Source organism: Oncorhynchus keta, chromosome 23 (assembly GCF_023373465.1).
Source record: "Oncorhynchus keta strain PuntledgeMale-10-30-2019 chromosome 23, Oket_V2, whole genome shotgun sequence".
Lineage (NCBI taxonomy): Eukaryota > Metazoa > Chordata > Actinopteri > Salmoniformes > Salmonidae > Oncorhynchus > Oncorhynchus keta.
The window spans coordinates 22,754,820-22,767,802 of NC_068443.1; positions in this window are offsets into that span (position 1 = coordinate 22,754,820).

Genomic DNA, 12,983 nt, shown 5'->3' on the forward strand with positions numbered 1-12,983 from the left:
CAGCTTTAGTACTGCGGGTAGATTGCTTCCATCAATGTAATTGTCTGCATCATTTCCATTCCCCCACATATTTTTTGTTAAATACAGTGGTGCAAAAAAGTATTTAGTCAGTCACCAATTGTGCAAGTTCCCCCACTTAAAAAGATGAGAGAGGCCTGTAATTTTCATCATAGGTACACTTCAACTATGACATACAAAATTGGGGGAAAAAATACAGAAAATCACATTGTAGGATTTTAAATGAATTTATTTGCAAATTATGGTGGAAAATAAGTATTTGGTCACCTACAAACAAGCAAGATTTCTGGCTCTCACAGACCTGTAACTTCTTCTTTAAGAGGCTCCTCTGTCTTCCACTCGTTACCTTTATTAATGGCACCTGTTTGAACTTGTTATCAGTATAAAAGACACCTACCTGTCCACAACCTCAAACAGTCACACTCCAAACTCCACTATGGCCAAGACCAAAGAGCTGTCAAAGGACACTAGAAACAAAATTGTAGACCTGCACCAGGCTGGGAAGACTGAATCTGCAATAGGTAAGCAGCTTGGTTTGAAGAAATCAACTGTGGGAGCAATTATTAGGAAATGGAAGACATACAAGACCACTGATAATCTCCCTCGATCTTGGGAGATCACGCAAGATCTCACAAATTTTATTTTACCTTTATTTAACCAGGCAAGTCAGTTAAGAACATATTCTTATTTTCAATGACGGCCTGGGAACAGTGGGTTAACTGCCTGTTCAGGGGCAGAACGACAGATTTGTACCTTGTCAGCTCGGGGGTTTGAACTCGCAACCTTCCGGTTACTAGTCCAACGCTCTAACCACCAGGCTACCTGCCGCCCCATACTTTCCCAACCTACACCGTGGGGTCAAAATGATCACAAGAACGGTGAGCAAAAATCCCAGAACCACACGGGGGGACCTAGTGAATGACCTGCAGAGAGCTGGGACCAAAGTAAGAAAGTCTACCATCAGTAACACACTACGCCGCCAGGGACTCAAATCCTGCAGTGCCAGATGTGTCCCCCTGCTTAAGCCAGTCCAAGTTTGCTAGAGAGCATTTGGATGATCCAGAAGAAGATTGGGAGAATGTCATATGGTCAGATAAAACCAAAATATAACTTTTTGGTAAAAACTGAACTCGTTGTGTTTGGAGGACAAAGAATGCTGAGTTGCATCCAAAGAACACCATACCTACTGTGAAGCATGGGGGTGGAAACATGCTTTGGGGCTGTTTTTCTGCAAAGGGACCAGGACAACTGATCCGTGTAAAGGAAAGAATGAATGGAGCCATGTATCGTGAAATTTTGAGTGAAAACCTCCTTCCATCAGAAACGGCATTGAAGATGAAACGTGGCTGGGTCTTTCAACATGACAATGATCCCAAACACACCACCCGGGCAACGAAGGAGTGGCTTCGTAAGAAGCATTTCAAGGTCCTGGAGTGGCCGAGCCAGTCTCCAGATCTCAACCACATAGAACATCTTTGGAGGGAGTTGAAAGTCTGTGTTGCCCAGCAACAGCCCCAAAACATCACTGCTCTAGAGGAGATCTGCATGGAAGAATGGGCCAAAATACCAGCAGCAGTGTGTGAAAACCTTGTGAAGACTGACAGAAAATGTTTGACCTTTGTCATTGCCAACAAAGGGTATATAACAAAGTATTGAGGTAAACTTTTGCTATTGACCAAATACTTATTTTCCACCATAATTTGCAAATAAATTAATAAAAAATCCTACAATGTGATTTTTCTGGATTTTGTTTCCTAATTTTGTCTGTCATAGTTGAAGTGTACCCATGAGGGAAATGACATCTCATCTTTTTAAGTGGGAGAACTTGCACAATTGGTGGCTGACTAAATACTTTTTTGCCCCACTGTATATACATTTTACAGACCCTGTATGTTTTACATTTGTTATATTGTTGTTTTTAGTTCTACCCTTCAGCTCTATTCAACCCCTACCATCTATCTCGTAACACCATCCATTTAGAATTTTTATTTGCCGTATATCTGTACTGTGATGCTTCACAAAAGTACTGAACCTTTCTATTCTCATAGTTTCTACTGATTGTAAATTATAGATAAAAAAATATTATATGATTGATAGATTGACTATGACAGTACCAAAATAAATGATCTAATGACTCTGCCTTGAGTGTGACCTGGGGGAGGGGATGCATCTGGTTCTGCACTAGGGGAGGTGAATGTAAAGGGTATGAGAGAGACTGTTGAAGTAACATAATTTCTAGAAGTTTGAACAGTCAGGATAAATAAAAAAATACATGAATATTATAGTAAGATTATAATAAATGTCAAGACGACATCAGCAATTGCCCGGTGAGGCCATTAATCTTCCGCATAGGTCATCTATTTTATTGTCCAAAGATTGCACGTTTGCTTGCAGAATGGAAGGAAGTGGGGGTTTATTTCGATCGCCTACGAAGTCTCAGAAGGCAGCCCGCCCTCTGGCCACTTTTTCTCTGCGTCCTCTTCACGCAAGTCACTGGGATCTGGGCCTGTTCCCGAGAAAGCAGTCGGCCTCGTCAGAATCGTTAAACGAAAAAACGATTCTGCCAGTTCATGGTGAGTAATCGCAGTCCTGATGTCCAGAAGTTATTTTCGGTCATAAGGGAAGGTAGTGGCAACATTATGTACAAAATAAGTTTAAAAAATAAGTTACAAACAACGAGTACTTATGTAAATAATGTATTTCTGTTTTTGTTCTTAATATATTTCTTAAAACCTTTTTTTGCTTTCTCATTATGGGGTATTGTGTGTAGACTGAAACCCCATTTTTTTAATAAAGCTGCAACATCATAAAATGTGGAGAAAGTCAAGGTGTTGAATAGTTTCCGAATGCACTGTACATGGTAAAATCGAAATTATGCGTGATACCTATCGATGAGTGTTTTCACTACGTATATTATTTTGTAGAGTTTGTGTTTATTCGTGTCTACGTTGTTTAAATAAACATGAATCGCAATCGACACGCTGCAGTTTGGTCCGACTCTCCTTCACCACATGAAAACCGTGACAGAATCACCCACCGTAAACGGACCAAACAGCGTGTCAACAGGCAGGAACAGCCCAAAGAGGAGCTGCGTATTAAGGATTTCTGGACATGGGAGGAAATCCTTGACGGGAGAGGACCCTGGGCTAAACCAGGGGAGTGTAGCCGCCCAAAGGTGCAGCAGGAGAAGAGGAAACAGGAGCAGCCCAAAGAGGAGTACAGTATGGACTATACTTCTTGGGAGGAGATAGACAGGTGGGCGGTCGACCCAGGGAGAGTGCCGGAGCCCGCCTGGGATTCGATGGAGCAGTGCGCCGAAGGTTACAGGAGAACGAGGTTGGCGAAGCAAGCACGACGGCGCGGACGGAAGCCCGGGAATCAGCCCCAAAAATGTATTGGGGGGGCTTACAGGGAGTATGGCAACGCCAGGTAGGAGACCTGCGCAAACTCCCTGTGCTTACCGGGGGGCTAGAGAGACCGGGCACGGTGTCCCCAGTGCGGGTGCATAGCCCGGTGCGGTATATTCCAGCTCCGCGTATCGGCCGGATTAGATTGAGGGTCGAGCCAAATGCCATGAAGCCGGCTCTACGCATCTGGTCCCCAGTGCGTCTCCTTGGGCCGGCTTACATGGCACCAGCCTTGCGCTCGGGTGTCTCCGGTTCGCCTACATAGCCCAGTACGGGCTATTCCACCTCGCCGCACTGGCAGGGCGACCGAGAGTATTCAACCAGGTAAGGTTGAGCAGGCTCGGTGCTCAAGAGCTCCAGTGCGCCTGCACGGTCCGGTCTATCCAGTACCACCTCCACACCCCAGCCCTCCGGTAGCAGCTCCCCGCACCAGGCTTCCTGTGCGTGTCCTCGGCCCAGTACCACCAGTGCCAGCACCACGCATCGGGCCTGCAGTGCGCCTCGCCTCTCCTGCGCTGTCGGAGCCTTTCTCCTCTCCTGTGCTGCCGGAGTCTCCCGCCTGTCCGGCGCCGCTGCCGGAGTCTCCCGCCTGTCCGGCGCCAGAGCCCCTCAGCCCAGAGGCGCCAGAGCCCGTCAGCCAGGATCCGCCAGAAGTGCCCGTCGGCCAGGATCCGCCAGAAGTGCCCATCGGCCAGGATCTGCCAGTCGGCCAGGATCTGCCAGTCGGCCAGGATCTGCCAGTTGGCCAGGATCCGCCAGTCAGCCAGGATCCGCCAGTCAGCCAGGATCTGCCAGATCTGCTAGTCAGCCAGGATCCGCCAGAAGTGCCCGTCGGCCAGGATCTGCCAGTCGGCCAGGATCCGCCAGTCGGCCAGGATCCGCCAGTCGGCCAGGATCCGCCAGTCAGCCAGGATCCGCCAGTCAGCCAGGATCCGCTCGTCAGCCAGGATCCGCCAGTCAGCCAGGATCTGCCGGAACCACCAGCAAGCCAGGATCTGGTAGATCCATCAACCTGCCTGAGCTTCCTCTCACTCCTGAGCTTCCTCTCACTCCCGAGCTTCCTCTCACTCCCGAGCTTCCTCTCACTCCCGAGCTTCCTCTCACTCCCGAGCTTCCTCTCACTCCCGAGCTTCCTCTCACTCCCGAGCTTCCTCTCACTCCCGAGCTTTCTCTCACTCCCGAGCTTTCTCTCACTCCCGAGCTTCCCCTCAGTCCCGAGCTGCCTCAGTCCCGAGCTGTCCTTCAGTCCCGATCTGCTCCTCAGTCCAGTGGGGTTCTGGGTGAGGACTACTAGGCCATGGTCGGCGGCGAGGGTGGTCTATCCAGGGACGCGAGGAGAGGGGACTAATTGTGAAGTGGGGTCCACGTCCCCCACCGAAGCCGCCACCATGGACAGACGCCCACCCGGACCCTCCCTATTGATTTGAGGTGCGTTCGGGAGTCCGCACCTTAGGGGGGGGTTCTGTCACGCCCTGGTCGAAGTATTTTGTGTTTTTCTGTATGTATTTGGTCAGGCCAGGGTGTGACATGGGTTTTTGTATGTGGTGTGTAGCTTAGTGGGATTGTAGCTTAGTGGGGTGTTCTAGGAGAGTCTATGGCTGTCTGAAGTGGTTCTCAATCAGAGGCAGGTGTTTATCGTTGTCTCTGATTGGGAGCCATATTTAGGCAGCCATATTCTTTGGTTGTATTGTGGGTGATTGTCCTGAGTGTCTTGATGTCCTTAGGCTGTGTTAGTTTGCACCAGTTAAGGCTGTTGCGGTTTTCACTACGTTTATTGTTTTGTAGAGTTTGTGTTTATTCGTGTTTACGTTGTTTAAATAAACATGAATCGCAATCGACACGCTGCAGTTTGGTCCGACTCTCCTTCACCACATGAAAACCGTGACACCATGGCTCAGGTGGCTTGAGTCCCTGATTTTCTACTTGACGTTCCTGCAACACCTGGTGTTGTAGGTGTTCCGGAGGGCAGGCAGTGTGCATCAAATGGTGTGTTCTGCTGAGTGTACCTGGAGGCGAAAGAAACATACACCTGTTTAAGTGAGGTAGAATACTTGAAAAAGAACAGGAGAGCCGTATACTCCAGGAGCTCAGATGCAAAAATGTAATAACCTAATAATCAATGGCTGAGCATACCACCATCTGTAACACCGAGTGGTCATCAACGGTGGAGTTGCCTTACCAGGCTGTGATGCAGACAGAATGCTCTCGATGGTGCTCCTCTAGAACACTGTGAGGGCCCTTGGTGATAGACCAAATTTCTTCAGCATCCTGATGTTGAAGAGTCGCTGTCGTAACTTGTTCACTATGGCGTCTGTGTTGTTTGGCCATTTCAGATCCTCTGAGATATGTACTCCAAGTAACTTGAAGTTTTTGACCATCTCCACGTCGGCTCCATTGATGAGGATGGGGGCGTTCCCAGGCTGGTTCCTCCTGAAATCCACAATCAGCTCCTTTGTTTTGCTGGTGTTGAGGGAGAGGTTGTTTACCTAGCACAACGCCGTCAGAGTGCCTACCTCCTCCCTGTGGGATGTCGCATTGTTGTTGGTAATCAGGTCCACTACTGTCATGTTGCCAGCGAATTTGATGATGAAGTTGGAATTGTGTGAGGCCTCGCAGTCATGGGTATACAGGGAGTACAGGAGGTGACTGAGGACGCACCCTTGTGGGGCCCCAGTGTAGAAAATCAGTGTTTAGGAGGTACTGTTGCATACCTTCACCACCTGGGGGCGGCCCGTCTGGATGTCCAGGCCCCAGTTGAATAGGAAGGAGTTCAGACCCAGGGACGTGAGCTTTGTGGTGAGCTCAGACGGCACAATGGTATTGAAGGCTGAGCTGTAGTCGATGAACAGTATCCTCACGTACGCATTTCATTTGTCCAGATGGGTGAGGGCAGTGTGCAGTGCAATGGCGATTGTGACGTCAGTGGATCTGTCAGGGCGGTAGGCGATTTGGAGAGGGTCGAGTGTGTCTGGGAGGGAGGAGGAGATATGGAACATTGAAAGGTAAATTGAAATGTTGTGGCTTGATGTTGGAAGAAATATAAATCATAAATCTAGGTGATAACCACAACTAAATATTTGAAATATTCAGGGCAAATAAAACTAAGACTTGTAAATCATTAGAAGAAAAAATACGATAAGGCCTGTTCTTCTATTGAGTCATGTTTGTAAAATTGACTGTGTAATTAAAGGAACAGTTTTATGTGAATGAGAGAGTTAGGGAGGTAACATCAAAGCATCTCATCAAATTCTTCTGGAAAGTCTCCAAAATTATCCAGTATGAAGAATAACCCTACCTGAACCTTTTCACACTATGTTCATGCACATGTTCGTCTTCCAGATCTGGTTAAGGATGGTTGTTTTCTACTTAAAATAACTCTCCCACAGGAAATTGTGTGTGTGTGTGTGTGTGTGTGTGTGTGTGTGTGTGTGTGTGTGTGTGATCCCACCTGAGGCCAGGACACCATGTGTGTCCAGTGATATGGTTCTCTCTCGCTCTCTAACTTAATAAACCCCCTGGACTGCCTCACCACACCTTGTTTGGCACAGAACAGGTTTTAGCAGCATTTCTCTCTGGATAGAGAAGAGCAGATAACATCACTATGGAAACGGCCATAAGTGAGACGTGTAATGACTGCATTAGCCAATCAGATAGCACTGGGGGGGGGTTTGTGTTTTGTTTGTTGATGTGTCTAAGGACTAGAATTAACGTCTTTATGTGACAAAGTCAACTATGTAGTGATATTGCACATAACCTGTGGGTTTGTAAAAATGAAAGTGTTATTGACTGTACAACAATCAATTGCCCTCAGACCAAATCCCAATACTGACAGTGCAGTAGTTTGTTAGCTCAAAGACGTAATCATCATTATGAATACTGTCTACGTTGACAATAACTGACATCACTATAACCCCTTATGAACTTGAAAGTAAAATGATTCACCATAGCTACAGGCCTGTGCAGTGGTAGAGGGTGGTGTATTGTGGTTGTGTTAAAACTCATGCAGGTGTCAACAAGCATGTATTGGACACACCTATGTACAGTAAGCTCTAAATTACTTTATCAGTAAATGGATGACTAGTGTGGGAGAAAGAAGAGATCGTGTTTGTGTAGCAACACAGAAATTCAACAACAGACTTAATTGTTCATCACTGGGGCCGAGCTCCCTGCCATCCAGGTCCTCTATATCAGGCTTTCATTTATTGTACAACATTAAAGACTGAAATAATGAGTTGTAGAAAGGCCACAGACCAAAGTCCTTTGACTTAAAAAATCCTGATACTGACAGTGCAGCAGTTTGTTAGCTCTTCTGTCTAAGACGTAATCATAATTATGAATAGTGTCTACGTTTTCTAGGCTTCTAATGCAACTTCTCTCACCCAGACAATGAATCATCCTCATACTTAATGGCAGTGCCCCTCCCTCTCACTCACTGGCTTCAACCCAGCTTGAGCTGGGAAGGGGAGAGGGTGTTTGGGTGGGTGGGGTGAGGGACAATGGTAGCTTAGGAAAGGAGTGTGAAAGGTGTGGGGGGGGGGTAGAAGGAGGGGGAGATGTGGGTGGCTGAGGGAGGCAACGGGTGAAGGGTGCAGTGTGGGTGTGAGAAAATATTATTTCTCTTGGATTCACAGAGCCACACCCTCATCTGTCAACAACAATTCTACTGAAGTTGCAAAGACCTGAGGTATTGTTTTGTGTTTACATTCAACTCAGAGCATCAACAGACGGTAGAAAGAATTCCCAAATATTCCCAGATATACAGGTACATAAAAAGTATGTGGCTTGATGTTGTAAGAACACATAAATCATACATCTAGGTGATAACCACGACTAAATATTTGAAATATTCAGGGAAAAGACTTGTAAATCATTAGCAGAAAAAATATGAACCCAATTTGTGATTTGGCTATGCCCATAAATGTAACTGCTTTAAATGATGAGACCTGTTCTTCTATTGGGTCATGTTTGTAAAAATCGACTGTGTAATTAAAGGGACTGTTTTATGTGAATGAGAGAGTTAGGGAGGTAACATCAGAGCATCTCATCAAATTCTTCTGGAAAGTCTTCAAAATTGTCCCGTATGAAGGATAACCCTACCTTAACTTTCTCACGTTATGTTCTTCATGCACATGTTCATCTTCCAGATCTGGTTAAGGATGGGTGTTTTCTACATAAAAAGAACACTCTCACAGGAAATTACTATCACAGGTTAGAATATATATATATATATTGTGATATATTGTGTTAACAATAACTGACATCATGTGATGGTTCACCATCACTACAGGCCTGTGCAGTGCTAGTGGGCGGTGCATTGATGCTGTGTTAACTCTTGCAGGTGTCAACTAGCATGTACAATACCAGTCAAAAGTATGGACACACCTACTCATTCATTTACTCATTTTTCTTAATTTATTAAAACTATTTTCTACACTGTAGAATAATAGTGAAGACATCAAATCTATGAAATAACACATATAGAATCATGTAGTAACCAAAAAAGTGTTAAACAAATCAAAATATATTTTATATTTGAGATTCTTCAAAGTAGCCACCCTTTTCCTTGATGACAACTTTGCACACTCTTGGCATTCTCTCAGTCAGCTTCAGCTAGAATACTTTTCCAACAGTCTTGAAGGAGGTCCTGTGATGTGGTGTGGTTGGACCCAGGTACAGAGAAGAGACCAGACGAGGAATCAATGCTTTAAGGATAAACATAATACTTTACTTAGAAACGGTGGCCACAGGATCACAGTACACTTGAAAAAAACAGTAAGCTCTAAATGACTTCATCAGTAAATAGTTGACTAGTGTGCGTGAAAGAAGAGATTGCTATTGTTAATCACTGAGGCCGAGCTCCCTGCCATCCAGGACCTCTATATAAGGCGGTATCAGAGGAAGGCCTGAAAAACTGCCAAAGACTCCAGCCACCCAAGTCATAAGACTGTTCACTCTGCTACCGTCCGGCAAACGTTAACCGGAGCATCGGCTCTTGGACAAACAGACTCTGAGAAAGCTTCTACCCCCAAGCCATAGGACTGCTAAATAGTCAATTCAGACGCGTTTCTTTTTATGCTCTTTACTTGTCAGTGTTCCAAACATAACATTATTTGTCTTTTTACCTGATCATGCAAACGCCATCCGATATAGTTCATAGCAAGCAGTGCTTTGGGTTAGTCAGATGTTATTAAATATAACAATAATAGATTAACTGGAATGACATTCCATCTCACAAGATGGTTGGCCAATAAGAACTAACTGAAAGTCACACCCCCAATAAGCCAACGATATGACTGCATTGAAGCATAATGTCACTTTGCTTCTATGGCTATATGCAGCATGCCAGTGCCTATTTTATTTATTCATTTAGCGAAAAAGACAGCTCATAATCCAGTGCCCTTATTACAGTCAACACACCTATATTTTGCTAAATTGTGTGTCAGCCTCATGGCAAAATGTGTATAATAGCATGAGATTCGCTACAAAACTGCACATTTTTTCTCTTTGCCCCATGGCACATTTCTGCAGGCCCACCCACCAACAAATTTCTGGCTATGCCGCTGAGCTAATTATTGGTTACCTGGACTATATATAGTACATGTATATATATCCACTGTGTATTTCTGTTTTCAGAATATTTAGATAAAGCTTGGAATAAAAGACTACCTATAATTAAATTGTAAATTGATTTAGCTTCTATGTGATAAATGGCACGTGTGTATATAGATTGTGTATATAGATTGTGTCCCATACGAATCTTCTCTTCGTGACAGACAGGGTTCAAATGCCTTCGGTTTCTTTTTTTCTGTATTTATTTATCTGTATATGTTATGTGCGTATGTATACCGTCTGTACGTTTGTATGTATATTGTTTTTTACTGCTCTAGGGATATAACTATTATTTGGATAACCTTAATTACTATTATGTATTGATTTTTACCTTATATTTTCTCACCCTTTATGCAATGTGCAATGCAGAGAACACCGGAAGAAGAATTAGCATTTAATTACCAAAGTGAATTATTGTAATGTTTGTTTATGTGTCAATTAATCCCATAAGTGATGGGTTGCCAATTGGCAATTTGACACAATCTTTAAAAATTCCTTCTATATATATATATATATATATACACACTATACTGTATGCACACACATTCTACACTGACACTGTAACGGCATTCATTAGAAGAAGGTGAAGACCAAGGTGCAGCGTGGTACGTGTTCATATTATTTATTCTGACTGAACACTGAATACAAAATAACAAAAAGAATAGCCGAAACAGTTCTGACAAGTGCAACAAACACTAAACAGAAAATAACCACCCACAACTAACAGTGGGAAAACAGGCTTCCTAAGTATGGTTCTCAATCAGAGACAATTAAAGTCAGCTGTCCCTGATTGAGAACCATACCAGGCCAAACACATATAAATACACAACCTAGACATACAAACATAGAATGCTCACCCACATCACACCCTGACCAAACAAAAAAATAGAAACATACAAAGCAATCTACAGTCAGGGCGTGACAGACACTCTCACACAAACCCCCACACATTCACATACACTACCTACACATACCGACAACACAAACACACATACACTCGTCATATGCTGCTGCTATTCTGTTCTTTATTTTACTGGTACTGGTACTCCTTGTATATAGCTCCACATTGATCTGGTACTGGTACTCCCTGTATATAGCTCCACATTGATCTGGTACTGGTACTCCTGTATATAGCTCCACATTGATCTGGTACTGGTACTCCCTGTATATAGCTCCACATTGATCTGGTACTGGTACATCCTGGTATGTATATAGCTCCACATTGATCTGGTACTGGTATGCCCTGTATATAGCTCCACATTGATCTGGTACTGGTACTCCCTGTATATAGCTCCACATTGATCTGGTACTGGTATGCCCTGTATATAGCTCCACATTGATCTGGTACTGGTACTCCCTGTATATAGCTCCACATTGATCTGGTACTGGTACTCCCTGTATATAGCTCCACATTGATCTGGTACTGGTACTCCCTGTATATAGCTCCACATTGATCTGGTACTGGTACTCCCTGTATATAGCTCCACATTGATCGGGTACTGGTATGCCCTTTATATAGCTCCACATTGATCTGGTACTGGTACTCCCTGTATAGCTCCATTCTTATGTACTTTATTCCTCTTGTGTTACTATTTTTATTCAATTTGTTTAACCACATCGTTGGGAAGGGCTCATAAGCAAGCATTTCACGGTTAAGTGTACACCAGTTGTGTTCGACGCACGTGACAACTACAATTTGATTTGATTTGTGAGGATGAGGTTGATTTGTTTTCGTCTTTACTGATATTAACATTTGCACACAGTGAATAATCCTTTATGGTTTGCACAAACAGCATTGCTGGACTAGCCCCTATAAAAGTGCATCACTTTCACTTGGAGACTGACAGAAGAGAGAGAGTGGAGATGACATTGTTTTAGGCGCATTTGCAGTGTGTGTGTGTATCTGGTTTGCATTATGGTGTTATATTCTCCCTGAAGGCCTCTCATTATGTCTATTATGTCCCAGACCCACAGAGAAAACAAATATTTCACTGCAAGTGTGCTTGTTGTCTGCTCTTCTCCTGTTCTGATTCTTTGTGTGGATTCTGAATGCAGTCTAATATTAAACAAACCAAGAACAGCAATGCTCAATGGAGTGTGATACTCTAATGTTGGCCCATCGCTGGGAAATTCAAACATCTGATGTATGCTCTAAAATGTTAGTGAAAATGCAATAGAGGCAATTAGGTTTGCCATAATCTCTCTCGCTCTCTGAACTCACTCCTGACTCAGAATGCTCCAGTCTTATCAGCAGTTTATAGTGATAGCATGAGCTCAACTGTCTGGTACACAGAACCCAGCCTCCCCCACTTCAGGCCCTATCCAATCCACATTCCTGTGGGGTTAGGGAGGAGCCCATAATGCTCTCTTAATCACCATGCTTGAATAAACTGCATGCAGAAAGAGGGGCAGAGAAAGTTGATGTACTTTCTGGTACATGATCAGGAAAGGTTTTAAATGGGCCTAACAGAATATTTGAAAGGCCTTGCCGGTCCGTCCGAGTGCATTCAAATGTCCTACTATTCATAATAATGACACAGAATACAGTGCATTCGGAAAGTATTCAGACTCCTTGACTTTTTCCACATTTTGTTACGTTACAGACTTATTCTATATTGATCAAATCCCCCCCCCCATCAATCTACACACAATACCCCATAGCGACAAACGCTAAAACTTTTTTAGAAAATGTTTCACATTTATTTGAAAGAATGCTTCGCCATAAGGATGATGCCAAGTTTCCTCCAGATGTGGCGCTTGGCATTCAGGCTAAAGAGTTCAACCTTGGTTTCATCAGACCAGATAATCTTGTTTCTCATGGTCTGAGAGTCTTTAGGTGCCTTTTGGCAAACTCCAAGTGGGCTGTCATGTGCCTTTTACTGAGGACTGGCTTCCGTCTGGCAACTCTACCATAAAGGCCTGCAGAAATGTTTTGGTACCCTTCCCCAG